The 16,387-nt window shown below is 45.2% G+C and overlaps 1 pseudogene; it reads right to left on the bottom strand.

The window, feature by feature from the left end:
- The window catches only part of LOC124039072, a 64,543-nt pseudogene that overhangs the window by 16,874 nt on the left and 31,282 nt on the right, over positions 1-16,387 (bottom strand).

Raw genomic sequence — 16,387 nt, 5'->3', positions numbered from 1 at the left:
TTCTGGTATGTTCTATGTGTTCTGGTATGTTCTATGTGTTCTGGTATGTTCTACGTGTTCTGGTATGTTCTATGTGTTCTGGTATGTTCTATGTGTTCTGGTATGTAAACATATGTACTAGTCAACTGTGTGTGACTCACTGGGGTGGTTGCGGCAGCCCCCGGCGGTACTCCCCCGTCTCCACATGCCGTGGAACTTGATGGTGTTCCAGTGGCTGAGGCCGTCCTCACTCAGAGCGTCCGCTGTCAGGTTACAGATCTCCAGACGGGAAAACTGCCTCAGGAACTCCTGGAACGACATCCTACAGGGAATATAACATAGTCACAACATCATCCTAACACCAGATCTAGTGTTATTAGTCACAACATCATCCTAACACCAAATCTAGTGTTATTAGTCACAACATCATCCTAACACCAAATCTAGTGTTATTAGTCACAACATCATCCCAACACCAGATCTAGTGTTATTAGTCACAACACAATCTAGTGTTATTAGTCACAACATCATCCTAACACCAGATCTAGTGTTATTAGTCACAACATCATCCTAACACCAGATCTAGTGTTATTAGTCACAACATCATCCCAACACCAGATCTAGTGTTATTAGTCACAACATCATCCCAACACCAGATCTAGTGTTATTAGTCACAACACAATCTAGTGTTATTAGTCACAACATCATCCTAACACCAAATCTAGTGTTATTAGTCACAACATAATCTAGTGTTATTAGTCACAACATAATCTAGTGTTATTAGTCACAACATCATCCTAACACCAGATCTAGTGTTATTAGTCACAACATAATCTAGTGTTATTAGTCACAACATAATCTAGTGTTATTAGTCACAACATAATCTAGTGTTATTAGTCACAACACAATCTAGTGTTATTAGTCACAACACAATCTAGTGTTATTAGTCACAACATAATCCTAACACCAGATCTAGTGTTTTTAGTCACGTGTAGCCGAATGCAACGTTTGATGTTGATATGAACGCCAAGGAACTTACAGTAAAATGCAGAATACAGGCTGCAGACCTTACAGTGAAATGTTTACTTACAAGCCCCTTAACCAACAATGCAGTTTCAAAAAAATATGGATAAGAATAAGAGATAAAAGTAACAAGTAATTAAAGAGGATCAGTAAAATAACAATAGTGAGACTATATACAGGAGGTACCGGTACAGAGTCAATGTGGAGGCTATATACAGGGGGTACCGGTACAGAGTCAATGTGGAGGCTATATACAGGGGGTACCGGTACAGAGTCAATGTGGAGGCTATATACAGGGGGTACTGGTACAGAGTCAATGTGGAGGCTATATACAGGGGGTACCGGTACAGAGTCAATGTGGAGGCTATATACAGGGGTACCGGTACAGAGTCAATGTGGAGGCTATATACAGGGGTACCGGTACAGAGTCAATGTGGAGGCTATATACAGGGGTACCGGTACAGAGTCAATGTGGAGGCTATATACAGGGGGTACCGGTACAGAGTCAATGTGGAGGCTATATACAGGGGGTACCGGTACAGAGTCAATGTGGAGGCTATAAACAGGGGGTACCGGTACAGAGTCAATGTGGAGGCTATATACAGGGGGTACCGGTACAGAGTCAATGTGGAGACTATATACAGGGGGTACCGGTACAGAGTCAATGTGGAGGCTATAAACAGGGGGGTACCGGTACAGAGTCAATGTGGAGGCTATATACAGGGGGGTACCGGTACAGAGTCAATGTGCGGGGGCACCGGTTAGTTGAGGTAATATGTACATGTAGGTAGAGTTATTAAAGTGACAATAACAACAGAGAGTAGCAGTGGCATAAAGAGAGAGGGGGGGGGGCAATGCCAATAGTCTGGTTAGCCATTTGATTAGATGTTCAGGAGTCGCATGGCTTCGGGTTAGAAGCTGTTTAGAAGCCTCTTGGACCTAGACTTGGCGCTCCGGTACCGCTTGCCGTGCGGTAGCAGAGAGAACAGTCTATGACTGGGGTGGCTGGAGTCTTTGACCATTTCTAGGGACTTCCTCTGACACCGCTTGGTATAGAGGTCCTGGATGACAGGAAGCTTGGCCCCAGTGATGTACTGGGCTGTTCACACTACCCTCTGGTATAGAGGTCCTGGATGGGAGGAAGCTTGGCCCCAGTGATGTACTGGGCCGTATGCACTACCCTCTGGTATAGAGGTCCTGGATGGCAGGAAGCTTGGCCCCAGTTATGTACTGGGCTGTTCACACTACCCTCTGTAGTGCCTTGCGGTCGGAGGCTGAGCAGTTGCCATACCAGGCAGTGATGCAACCAGTCAGGATGCTCTCGATGGTGAAGCTGTAGAACCTTTTGAGGATCTGAGGACCCATGCCAAATCTTTTCAGTCTCCTGAGGGGGAATAGGTTTTGTCGTTCCCTCTTCACGACTGTCTTGGTGTGTTTGGACCATGTTAGTTTGTTGTAGATGTGGACACCAAGGAACTTGAAGCTCTCAACCTGCTCCACTACAGCCCCATCGATAAGAATGGGGGTGTGCTCGGCCTCTTTTTCCTGTAGTCCACAATCATCTCCTTAGTCTTGATCACATTGAGGGAGAGGTTGTTGTCCTGTCACCACACGGCCAGGTCGCTGACCTCCTCCCTATAGGTCGTCGGCAAATTTAATGATGGTGCTGGAGTCGTGCCTGGCCGTGCAGTCATGAGTGAACAGGGAGTATAGGAGGGGGCCGAGCACGCACCCGAGGGCCCCCCGTGTTGAGGATCAGCGTGGCGGATGTGTTGTTACCAACCCTTACCACCTGGGGGCGGCCCGTCAGGAAGTCTAGGATCCAGTTGCAGAGGGAGGTGTTTAGTCCCAGGGTCCTTAGCTTAGCGATGAGCTTTGAGGGCAGTTGTGGATCTGTTGTGGCGGTATGCAAATTGGAGTGGGTCTAGCGTTTCTGGGTTGATGGTGTTGATGTGAGCCATGACCAGCCTTTCACAGCACTTCATGGCTACAGGCGTGAGTGTCACGGGTAGGTTGTCATTTAGGCAGGTTACCTTAGTATTCTTGGGCACAGGCGCTATGGTGGTCTGTGTGTGGTGTAAAGGTGGTCCAGCATTTTTTCCCTCTGGTTGCACATGCTGACATAAATTTGGTAAAACAGATTTAAGTTTCCCTGCATTAAAGTCCTTGGCTACTAGTAGCACCGCCTCTGGGTGAGCGTTTTCTTGTCTGCTTATGGCCTTATAGAGTTGTATACATACAATACAATACAGCTCATTCAATGCTGTCTTACATGCTGACCAGACCGGACATGTCGCGTGTGCGAGCATCGCAAAGTAAATGTAGAAAATCATGTTATTCAATTATTGCACCCACACTGCTCCTGCTCGCGCCAACGAGCATCTGTGTTGCCAAGGGCTGAAAATAGAACTCCTTTCTATTTCTGATGCAGATCACGCTGCAAGTCCTGCCTCTCCTATCTCCTCATTGGTTGATAGAAGCAGGTACCCACGTGCCATCAGCTCATTGGTTATATCCACGTGGGTGATTGAAAGACAAATGTTTTGCCGGTTGTCGTGGTAATACTATAAAAGTGTAGATGCCAATCACCATATAAGTTCAAAGATGAAAAAGCCTGGAAGGAGGAGAGATGACTAGAAAGGATTCGGTTGGTTGTTGTATGTGTGGATTAATTGTTGGAGTAGAGGACCTTGTGCATTTAAGGTAAAATAACAACTCAATGTTTATATCCCAGGACAAACTAGCTAGCAACAGCAAGCTAGCTAAATATGACAAATTAGCTAGCAAGGGCAAGCTAACTAGCTAAATTGCCATACATGTTTACTGCTTTTCGACCTGTTCCCAAATTAATGTCATTGGTTCAGAGTTTTGATATTTTAACCTGCGTGTTGTGATCGCGCTTGGTGTGGGGGGACAAAATAAATTATGCACGATGGCGCACGCGCGCAGCCGGTTTGGATTCCGTGTTATAGTGCCAGTCTCTGACTGTGGTGGTATGTACACAGCAACAAAAAATACAGATGAACTCTCTCGGTAGATAGTGTGGTCTACAGCTTATCATGAGAAACTCTACCTCAGGTGAGCAACAGCTCGAGATTTCCTTACATATTGTGCACCAGCTGGTATTTAAAAAATACATAGTCCACCACCCCTTGTCTTACCAGACGCCTCTGTTCTATCCTGCCGGTACATCGTATAACCAGCCAGCTCTATGTAGATTTCCAGGATTATATTTATATTTATTTGTTAATATTTTAGTAATTTAGCAGATGACTGTGGTGGCCACTCCATTAAAGACAGAATACCGGCTGACTGCTTTTTCCCTAAATAGTTATTGCATAGTTTGGAGCTGTGCTTTGGGTCATTGTCCAGTTGTATGAGGAAATTGGCTCCAATTAAGTGCCGTCCACAGGGTATGGCATGGCGTTGCAAAATGGAGTGATAGCCTTCCTTCTTCAAGATCTCTTTTACCCTGTACAAATCTCACATCACACTCCTCCAGCATCGTTTAATTTTTTCTGCGTCTCACGAATGTTCTTCTTTGTGATCCGAACACCTCAAACTTAGATTCATAACACTTTTTCCCCAATCTTCCTCTGTCTAGTGTCTGTGTTCTTTTGCCCATCTTAATCTTTTCTTTTTATTGGCCAGTCTGAGATGTGGCTTTTTCTTTGCAACTCTGCCTAGAAGGCCAGCATCCCGGAGTCGCCTCTTCACTGTTGACGTTGAGACTGGTGTTTTGCGGGTACAATTTAATGAAGCTGACAATTGAGGATTTGTGAGGCATCTGTTTCTCAAACTAGACACTGTAATGTACTTGCCCTCTTGCTCAGATGTGCACCGGGGCCTCCCACTCCTCTTTCTATTCTGGTTAGAGCCAGTTTGCGCTGTTCTGTGAAGGGAGTAGTACACAGCGTTGTACGAGATCTTAAGTTACTTGGCAATTTCTCACATGAAATAGCCTTCATTTCTCAGAACAAGAATAGACTGACAAGTTTCAGAAGAAAGGTCTTTGTTTCTGGCCACTTTGAGCCTGTAATCGAACCCACAAATGCTGATGCTCCAGATACTCAACTAGTCTACAACTACACTGTTTTATTGCTTCTTTAATCAGAACAGTTTTCAGCTGTGCTAACATAATTGCAAAAGGGTTTTCTAATGATCAATTAGCCTTTTAAAAGTATAAACTTGGATTAGCTAACACAATGTGCCATTGGAACACAGGAGTGATGGTTGCTGATAATGGACCTCCTAGGATAGGATAAAGTAATCCTTCTCACCCCCCCCCCCCCTTAAAAGATTTAGACGCACTATTGTAAAGTGGCTGTTCCACTGGTGGTCATAAGGTGAATGCACCAATTTGTAAGTCGCTCTGGATAAGAGCGTCTGCTAAATGACTTAAATGTAAATGTAAATGTACTCCTATGTAGATATTCCATAAAAAATCAGCCGTTTCCAGCTACAACAGTCATTTATACATTAACAATGTCTACACTGTATTTCTGATCAATTTGATGATATTTTAATGATATTTTTTTGTTGTTTTTCTTTAAAAACAAGGATATTTCTAAGTGACCCCAAACTTTTGTTATTATTGTTATTATTGTTATTATTGTTATTATTAGTATTATGTAGTAATTATTATTATTGTTATTATTGTTATTATTGTTATTATTGTTATTATTGTTATTAGCTGTTTGCCTATTTCTGATGAAGCCCGATGGAGGCCGAAACATGATTAAAATATCAGGTTTAATATATATAATAATATATGCCATTTAGCAGACGCTTTTATCCAAGGGACTTACAGTCATGTGTGCATACATTCTACGTATGGGTGGTCCCGGGAATTGAACCCACTACCCTGGCATTACAAGCGCCATGCTCTACCAACTGAGCTACAGAAGGACCAGGTTTGAACTGTGAGAGTCACTCAGCACTATTACTAGCTGATGGAATTACAGTAAACCCACTCAGCACTATGACTAGCTGATGGAATTACAGTAAGCCCACTCAGCACTATGACTAGCTGATGGAATTACAGTAAGCCCACTCAGCACTATGACTAGCTGATGGAATTACAGTAAACCCACTCAGCACTATTACTAGCTGATGGAATTACAGTAAGCCCACTCAGCACTATGACTAGCTGATGGAATTACAGTAAGCCCACTCAGCACTATTACTAGCTGATTGAATTACAGTAAGCCCACTCAGCATTATTACTAGATGATGGAATTACAGTAAGCCCACTTAGCAATATTACTAGCTGATGGAATTACAGTAAGCCCACTCAGCACTATGACTAGCTGATGGAATTACAGTAAGCCCACTCAGCACTATGACTAGCTGATGGAATTACAGTAAGCCCACTCAGCACTATGACTAGCTGATGGAATTACAGTAAGCCCACTCAGCACTGTTACTAGCTGATTGAATTACAGTAAGCCCACTCAGCACTATGACTAGCTGATGGAATTACAGTAAGCACACTCAGCACTATGACTAGCTGATGGAATTACAGTAAGCCCACTCAGCACTATGACTAGCTGATGGAATTACAGTAAGCCCACTCAGCACTGTTACTAGCTGATTGAATTACAGTAAGCCCACTCAGCACTATGACTAGCTGATGGAATTACAGTAAGCCCACTCAGCACTGTTACTAGCTGATTGAATTACAGTAAGCCCACTCAGCATTATTACTAGATGATGGAATTACAGTAAGCCCACTTAGCAATATTACTAGCTGATGGAATTACAGTAAACCCACTCAGCACTATTACTAGCTGATGGAATTACAGTAAGACCACTCAGCACTATGACTAGATTATGGAATTACAGTAAGCCCACTTAGCACTATTACAAGCTGATGGAATTACAGTAAACCCACTCAGCACTATTACTAGCTAATGGAATTACAGTAAACCCACTCAGCACTATTACTAGCTGATGGAATTACAGTAAACCCACTCAGCACTATTACTAGATGATGGAATTACAGTAAACCCACTCAGCACTATGACTATCTGATGAAATTACAGTAAGCCCAGTCCTACCAGAACTCTCCATCCTCCATCTGTAGATGCAGGTCCTCTCTCTCAGTTGGATCCAACTCATCCCACTCAGGAGAACTGGACACATACGGGGACACAAGAACAGACCACCAATAAGAAACGGAGACCACCTAGAGGGTTGAGATGGACACTAAGGGAAGAAACGGAGACCACCTAGAGCAGGGGTGTCAGATGGAGACCAAATAAGGGTTGAGCTAAACCACCTAGCCGGGTTGAATGTTCACTAAAAAAATTTAAAGACCACCTAGAGTGGTTGAGATGAAAACCACAAATATATTCCAGATATGATCAGATAAATAAAGCAATATTTTCTTATGGCTCTGTCAGCTGGAAACTTTAAGGAAGACACAAAAGACAAATTTCCTTTATATAAAAATCCCCATAAGATGAACATTAAATGGAAGAAACGGAGAGGCACCATCAGAGCCTGAGATGGACATTTAAGCAAAAGTGGGCTAAATTTACTTCAAGGGTTGAAAAAAACAAGGGAAGAAACTGAGACCACCTAAATATTTTGAGAAATATAATTGGGTTGAAATACAATAAAATAAAGCAAAAATCTATTAATCAAAAACCACTTTGAGGGTTGAGTAACATGCAGGGAAAACAAATATTAAACCACCTTGAGGGTAAAAGCTGGAAAATAAGGGAAGAAACTGAGACCACCTTGAGGGTTGAGATGGAGACCACCTAGAGGGTTGAGATGGAAACTAAGAGAAGAAACTTTTCCACAAGGGTTGAGATGGAGACCACCTAGAGGCTTGAGATGGAAACTCAAGGGAAGAAGTGGAGGTGTTCAGCAGGGTTGAGATGGACACTGTGTGGGAAGTTCAAGTTCATCAAAGAAAACAGTTGTTCAGAGGGTTGAGCTGGAAATGTGCTGAAACTGAGACCACCTAGAGGGTTGAGATGGAGACCACCTGGAGGGTTGAGATGGAGACCATCTAGAGGGTTGAGATGGAAACCACCTAGAGCATATTTTGCCCTCAGGACATCAAGGAAGATTGGAGACCACCTAGAGGGTTGAGCTGGAAACTAAGGGAAGAAACTGAGCACCTGGGTTGAGATGGAGACCACCTAGAGGGTTGAGATGGAAACTAAGAGAAGAAACGGAGACCACCTAGAGGGTTGAGCTGGAAACTAAGGGAAGAAACTGAGCACCTAGAGGGTTGAGATGGAGACCTGGGAAATCTAGAGGGTTGAGATGGAAACCACCTAGAGGGTTGAGACGGACACTAAGGGAAGAAACGGAGACCACCTAGAGGGTTGAGCTGGAAACTAAGGGAAGAAACTGAGACCACCTAGAGGGTTGAGATGGAGACCACCTAGAGGGTTCAGATGGAAACTAAGAAAAGAAACGGAGACCAGAAACAGGGTTGAGATGGAAACTGGGTTGTGTCGGAGACCACCTTGCTGTTGAGAGAAAGACAAGAAGAAACAGAGACCAAACATCTTTGAGATTTCCCTGGAAGAAACGGAGACCACCTCTAGGTGATAAGGCAAATCAGATGAAACTAAGGGAAGAAATGGAGACCACCTGAACTGGGTTGAGATGGAACCACCTAGAGGGTTGAGAGGAAACTTTGGGAAGAAATGAGACATTACATGCTCCTAGAGGGGTGAGATGGAGACCACCTGGTGTTGATACAATGATAAGCTGTCAGACCACCTCTTGCATCTTTTGAGATGGAGACCACCTAGTTTTCGGGTTGAGAGGGAAACTAAGGGAAGAAACTGAGACCACCTAGAGGGTTGAGAGGGAGACCACCTAGAGGGTTGAGAGGGAAACCACCTAGAGGGTTGAGAGGGAGACCACCTAGAGGGTTGAGAGGGAAACTAAGGGAAGAAACTGAGACCACCTAGAGGGTTGAGATGGAAACTAAGGGAATGGATCAGACATTATGTGTTATGCAAGCTTCAGGTTTGTGGTGACAATCTGTTGGTTTTTGGGAATGTGGAAGTAGTGGTTCTGTTATAGCAGTGTTAATGTAAGGGTTAGAGTGTTAGTGCTAGACTCACATTTCGCTCCAGGCCCCAGTTCCTTTCCACCTGTCCCCAGGGGTTCCTCAGTTTTTGATCAGCCTCTCCACCTGACCCTGGTAGTCCACCTGCAACAGGTATCACTAACACTCACAGACACATAAAACAACAATACACACAGTCTACACACTGACAACACACTAGAGACAGTCTACCTACTGACAACACACTAGTAACAGTCTACCTACTGACAACACACTAGAGACACAGTCTACCTACTGACAACACACTAGAGACACAGTCTACCTACTGACAAACACTAGAGACCCAGTCTACCTACTAATGTCCACACTAGTAACAGCCATTTTTATATACTGAGTTAACACACTGATGAGACAACAGTCTAAACACTGAAAACACACTAGAGACACAGTCTACATACTGACAACACATTAGAGACAAGTCTACCTACTAATAACACACTAGAGACACAGTCTACCTACTAATAACACACTAGAGACCCAGTCTACAAATGACAATCAAGAGACCCAGTCTACAAACTGACAACACACTAGAGACAGTCTACACACTGACAACACACTAGAGACAGTCTACCTACTGACAACCACTAGAGACCCAGTCTACAAACTGACAACCACCTAGTAACAGTCACATAGGGAAAACACTAGAGACCCAGTCTACATACTGACAACACACTAGTAACAGTCTACATACTGACAACACACTAGAGACACAGTCTACCTACTGACAACACACTAGAGGTTGAGATGGACTGACAACACACTAGAGACACAGGTTGATACTGAAACACACTAGAGACACAGTCTACCTACTGACAACAAACTAGAGACACAGTCTACCTACTGACAACACACTAGAGACCCAGTCTACCTACTAATAACAAACTAGTAAGGGAACATACTGACAACACACTAGAGAGGGTCTGAGATGACAACACAGGGAAGACACAGTCTACATAGGGTTGAGATGGAGACCAGTCTACATACTGACAACAACTAGTAAAGAAACTGACAACACACTAGAGGGTCTACCTACTAATAACACACTAGAGGGACACAGTCTACCTACTAATAACACACTAGAGACACAGTCTACATTGACAAACACTAAGAAGAAACCCAGTCCACCATACTGAGAAACACTAGTAACAGTCTACATACTGACAAACACACTAGAGACCCAGTCTACAAACTGACAACACACTAGAGACAGTCTACCTACTGACAACACACTAGAGACCCAGTCTACAAACTGACAACACACTAGTAACAGTCTACATACTGACAACACACTAGTAACAGTCTACATACTGACAACACACTAGAGACACAGTCTACCTACTGACAACACACTAGAGACAGTCTACCTACTGACAACACACTAGAGACACAGTCTACCTACTAATAACACACTAGAGACACAGTCTACCTACTGACAACACACTAGTAACAGTCTACATACTGACAACACACTAGAGACACAGTCTACATACTGACAACACACTAGAGACAGTCTACCTACTGACAACACACTAGAGACACAGTCTACCTACTGACAACACAGTAGAGACACAGTCTACCTACTGACAACACACTAGAGACAGTCTACCTACTGACAACACACTAGAGACAGTCTACACACTGACAACACAGTAGAGACACATTCTACATACTGACAACACACTAGAGACAGTCTACACACTGACAAAACACTTGAGACAGTCTACATACTGACAAAACACTAGAGACACAGTCTAAATACTGACAACACACTAGAGACAGTCTATATACTGACAACACACTAGAGACAGTCTACCTACTGACAACACACTAGAGACCCAGTCTACATACTGACAAAACACTAGAGACACAGTCTACATACTGACAACACACTAGAGACCCAGTCTACATACTGACAACACACTAGTAACAGTCTACATACTGACAACACACTAGAGACACAGTCTACAAACTGACAACACACTAGAGACAGTCTATATACTGACAACACACTAGAGACACAGTCTACATACTGACAACACACTAGAGACACAGACTACACACTGACAAAACACTAGAGACAGTCTACATACTGACAAAACACTAGAGACACAGTCTACATACTGACAACACACTAGAGACAGTCTACATACTGACAACACACTAGAGACAGTCTACCTCCTGACAACACACTAGCGACACAGTCTACATACTGACAACACACTAGAGACACAGTCTACACACTGACAAAACACTAGAGACAGTCTACATACTGACAAAACACTAGAGACACAGTCTACATACTGACAACACACTAGAGACAGTCTACATACTGACAACACACTAGAGACAGTCTACCTCCTAACAACACACTAGAGACACAGTCTACATACTGACAACACACTAGAGACACAGTCTACCTACTGACAACACACTAGAGACACAGTCTACATACTGACAACACACTAGAGACAGTCTACACACTGACAAAACACTAGAGACAGTCTACATACTGACAAAACACTAGAGACACAGTCTACATACTGACAACACAGTAGAGACACAGTCTACATACTGACAACACACTAGAGACAGTCTACCTACTGACAACACAGTAGAGACACAGTCTACATACTGACAACATACTAGAGACAGTCTACCTACTGACAACACACTAGAGACACAGTCTACATACTGACAACACACTAGAGACAGTCTACCTACTGACAACACACTAGAGACACAGTCTACCTACTGACAACACAGTAGAGACAGGTAAGACCCAGGTAGAACCAGGGTTCCTCGTCAGGTATTACCTGCTTCAGGCCGGTGACTGAGTAAGCATGTCCTTTCACCAGCTTCTTGAACGTCACAGACTCCATGTCAAAGGCACTGGTGATCTGTAGTCACAAGATGTCATTAGAAGAATACAAGATCCATGATGCATCTGAATCAGTGTTATCTTATTTGGATGAATTGACTATTTTATGCGATTGTGGTGGAGCTGATTAGGAACCACACTCTTGCAATGAGATATTTCCCCTTTGGTCTACAATGGTTAAGATGTTAAATCCGATCAGTTACACTATGTCACGCAAGTTCACGATGATGTTCTGTTATGACGATATCAAAGCTATGGTATGACTATGGTATGACTATGGTATGACTATGGTATGACTATGGTATGACTATGGTATGACTATTTCAAGCTCACGATGATGTTGTTTCAAATCAAATGTATTTATATAGCCCTTCTTACATCAGCTGATATCTCAAAGTGCTGTACAGAAACCCAGCCTAAAACCCCAAACAGCAAGCAATGCAGGTGTAGAAGCACGGTGGCTAGGAAAAACTCCCTAGAAAAGGACAAAACCTAGGAAGAAACCTAGAGAGGAACCAGGCTATGAGGGGTGGCCAGTCCTCTTCTGGCTGTGCCTGGTGAAGATTATAAACCTAGAGAGGAACCAGGCTCTGAGGGGTGGCCAGTCCTCTTCTGGCTGTGCGGGGTAGAGAGGAACCAGGCTATGAGGGGTGGCCAGTCCTCTTCTGGCTGTGCCGGGTAGAGAGGAACCAGGCTATGAGGGGTGGCGAGTCCTCTTCTGGCTGTGCTGGGTAGAGAGGAACCAGGCTATGAGGGGTGGCGAGTCCTCTTCTGGCTGTGCCGGGTAGAGAGGAACCAGGCTATGAGGGGTGGCCAGTCCTCTTCTGGCTGTGCCGGGTAGAGAGGAACCAGGCTATGAGGGGTGGCCAGTCCTCTTCTGGCTGTGCCGGGTAGAGAGGAACCAGGCTATGAGGGGTGGCCAGTCCTCTTCTGGCTGTGCCGGGTGGAGATTATAACAGAACATGGCCAATATTTTTAAAATGTAGGAACATCAAACTAACTGTCCCCTGGCTGTTTTCCAAGACCGCAGTACCAGGAGGACCAGGGAAGGGGGACTCACGTCGATGGAGCAGCCCAGCAATGAGCCTCTGTCCAGGGCTTTGCTGATGATCCTGTACAGGTCCCGTGGAGCCTTCCGGAGATCGTACATCTCAGAGACACCGCCGGTGAAGTCCTCAAAACCTTCTGTGGTGCTGCCTCCAGACAGAGCCTCGTAGGAACCATTCAGCCTGACGGGATAGAGACATTCACGTATCAGGTCAGCATTATCAACTAGTAGCATATTTCAGACAAGGATAAACTCTATATGACAGAGTGTTTACACTAATTGCACATGGGCCCTGGTTAAAAGTAGTGCACTAAATCATAGAGTGAACTACTTGCACATGGGCCTGGTTAAAAGTAGTGCACTTCATGATTGGGACGCAGCCCAAGGGCCTTTGTTGACATACTTGGAGTAGGCCTTCTCCAGCAGGGCGCTCCAGAACTCATTGCCCTCGGCCGAGTGGACGAACATGAGCTCTCCATTCTTCGTTGGCAGCCGGTCATCAATCACCACGTCCACCCACTCACCAAACTGCCAGAACTGGAGACAGAGAGACAGAATGTTTTTTTCTTTCTTATAGCAACTTCAGCTGGATAGCAAAACACTGAACACAGCTGTCTCCTGAAACCTGGGGAAGGTCTCAATTTAAAAAATGGTGACTTCCTTAAAAAGCTACCTCAAAGGGCAGCGTTCTTGTGGATTGAGGCTGACCTGTCTATACTGATAGATGGACCTAGTGCCCGGTTCTGTCTGTCTGTCTGTCTGTCTGTCTGTCTGTCTGTCTGTCTGTCTGTCTGTCTGTCTGTCTGTCTGTCTGTCTGTCTGTCTGTCTGTCTGTCTGTCTGTCTGTCTGTCTGTCTGTCTGTCTGTCTGTCTGTCTGTCTGTCTGTCTGTCTGTCTGTCTGTCTGTCTGTCTGTCTGTCTGTCTGTCTGGTGTCTGACCTGCCTATACTGATAGATAGACCTAGTGCACGGTTCTGTCTGGTGTCTGACCTGCCTATACTGATAGATAGACCTAGTGCACGGTTCTGTCTGTCTGTCTGGTGGCTGACCTGCCTATACTGATAGATAGACTTAGTGCATGGGTCTGTCTGGTGGCTGACCTGCCTATACTGATAGATAGACCTAGTGCACGGTTCTGTCTGGTGGCTGACCTGCCTATACTGATAGATAGACCTAGTGCACGGTTCTGTCTGTCTGGTGGCTGACCTGCCTATACTGATAGATAGACCTAGTGCACGGTTCTGTCTGTCTGGTGGCTGACCTGCCTATACTGATAGATAGACCTAGTGCACGGTTCTGTCTGTCTGGTGGCTGACCTGCCTATACTGATAGATAGACCTAGTGCACAGTTCTGTCTGTCTGGTGGCTGACCTGCCTATACTGATAGATAGACCTAGTGCACGGTTCTGTCTGTCTGTCTGGTGGCTGACCTGCCTATACTGATAGATAGACCTAGTGCACGGTTCTGTCTGTCTGTCTGTCTGTCTGTCTGTCTGTCTGTCTGTCTGTCTGTCTGTCTGTCTGTCTGTCTGTCTGTCTGTCTGTCTGTCTGTCTGTCTGTCTGTCTGTCTGTTCTGTCTGGTGGCTGACCTGCCTATACTGATAGATGCAGACCTAGTGCACTGATAGGACCTAGTGCACGGTTCTGTCTGGTGGCTGACCTGCCTATACTGATAGATAGACCTAGTGCATGGTTCTGTCTGTCTGGTGGCTGACCTGCCTATACTGATAGATAGACCTAGTGCACGTTCTGTCTGTCTGGTGGCTGACCTGCCTATACTGATAGATAGACCTAGTGCACGGTTCTGTCTGTCTGGTGGCTGACCTGCCTATACTGATAGATAGACCTAGTGCACAGTTCTGTCTGTCTGGTGGCTGACCTGCCTATACTGATAGATAGACCTAGTGCACGGTTCTTCTGTCTGTCTGGTGGCTGACCTGCCTATACTGATAGATAGACCTAGTGCACGGTTCTGTCTGTCTGTCTGTCTGTCTGTCAGTGTCTGTCTGTCTGGTGGCTGACCTGCCTATACTGATAGATAGACCTAGTGCACGGTTCTGTCTGGTGGCTCTGTCTGGTGGTTCTGACTGGTGGCTGCCTATACTGATAGATAGACCTAGTGCATGGTTCTGACTGTCTGGTGGCTGTCTACTGATAGATAGTCTGTCTGTTCTGTCTGTCTGTCTGTCTGTCTGTCTGTCTGTCTGTCTGTCTGTCTGTCTGTCTGTCTGTCTGTCTGTCTGTCTGTCTGTCTGTCTGTCTGTCTGTCTGTCTGTCTGTCTGTCTGGTGGCTGACCTGCCTATACTGATAGATAGACCTAGTGCACGTTCTGTCTGTCTGTCTGGTGGCTGACCTGCCTATACTGATAGATAGACCTAGTGCACGGTTCTGTCTGTCTGTCTGTCTGTCTGTCTGTCTGTCTGTCTGTCTGTCTGTCTGTCTGTCTGTCTGTCTGTCTGGTGGCTGACCTGCCTATACTGATAGATAGACCTAGTGCATGGTTCTGACTGTCTGGTGGCTGACCTGCCTATACTGATAGATAGACCTAGTAGTGGCTGACCTGCCTATACTGATAGATAGACCTGACGGTTCTGTCTGGTGGCTGACCTGCCTATACTGATAGATAGATCTAGTGCACGGTTCTGTCTGTCTGTCTGTCTGTCTGTCTGTCTGTCTGTCTGTCTGTCTGTCTGTCTGTCTGTCTGTCTGTCTGTCTGTCTGTCTGTCTGTCTGTCTGTCTGTCTGTCTGTCTGTCTGTCTGGTGGCTGACCTGCCTATACTGATAGATGGACCTAGTGCACGGTTCTGACTGTCTGGTGTCTGACCTGCCTATACTGATAGATGGACCTAGTGCATGGTTCTGACTGTCTGATGGCTGACCTGCCTATACTGATAGATAGACCTAGTGCACGGTTCTGACTGTCTGTCTGGTTGCTGAATTGTCATACAGGCAGGCAGCAGGCAGGCAGCAGGCAGGCAGCAGGCAGGCAGCAGGCAGGCAGCAGGCAGGCAGCAAGCAGCTCAATATTATTTGTTCTGGTCATCTGGTGATGGACCTTAGTCCCACTTCAGCAGCGGCATTCCTTTACAAACTAGTAAATGCCAGAGGCCGTTCTAAACTATTTCCAGAGAAGGTTTTGTGTGGGCATTTAGAAAGCGGTAGTGTACCCTTAAAGCCAACTTATGCTTGATCCGAGGCTCTGTACTGCATCGCTCCTCCCAAATTGTGTAAGAATGCTGGAAGGCTCCATATACAATAGCCCCGCATTGACATGATTGGCTGACGGTAGGTGAGGGGGCGGGAGATCGTGTATAAACACAAACTCATTTCCTTGACAACAGCACCGCGTTGCTCC

This window comes from Oncorhynchus gorbuscha, linkage group LG07, assembly GCF_021184085.1.
Source record: "Oncorhynchus gorbuscha isolate QuinsamMale2020 ecotype Even-year linkage group LG07, OgorEven_v1.0, whole genome shotgun sequence".
Classification (NCBI taxonomy): domain Eukaryota; kingdom Metazoa; phylum Chordata; class Actinopteri; order Salmoniformes; family Salmonidae; genus Oncorhynchus; species Oncorhynchus gorbuscha.
This window is presented reverse-complemented; position numbering and strand designations above follow the sequence as displayed.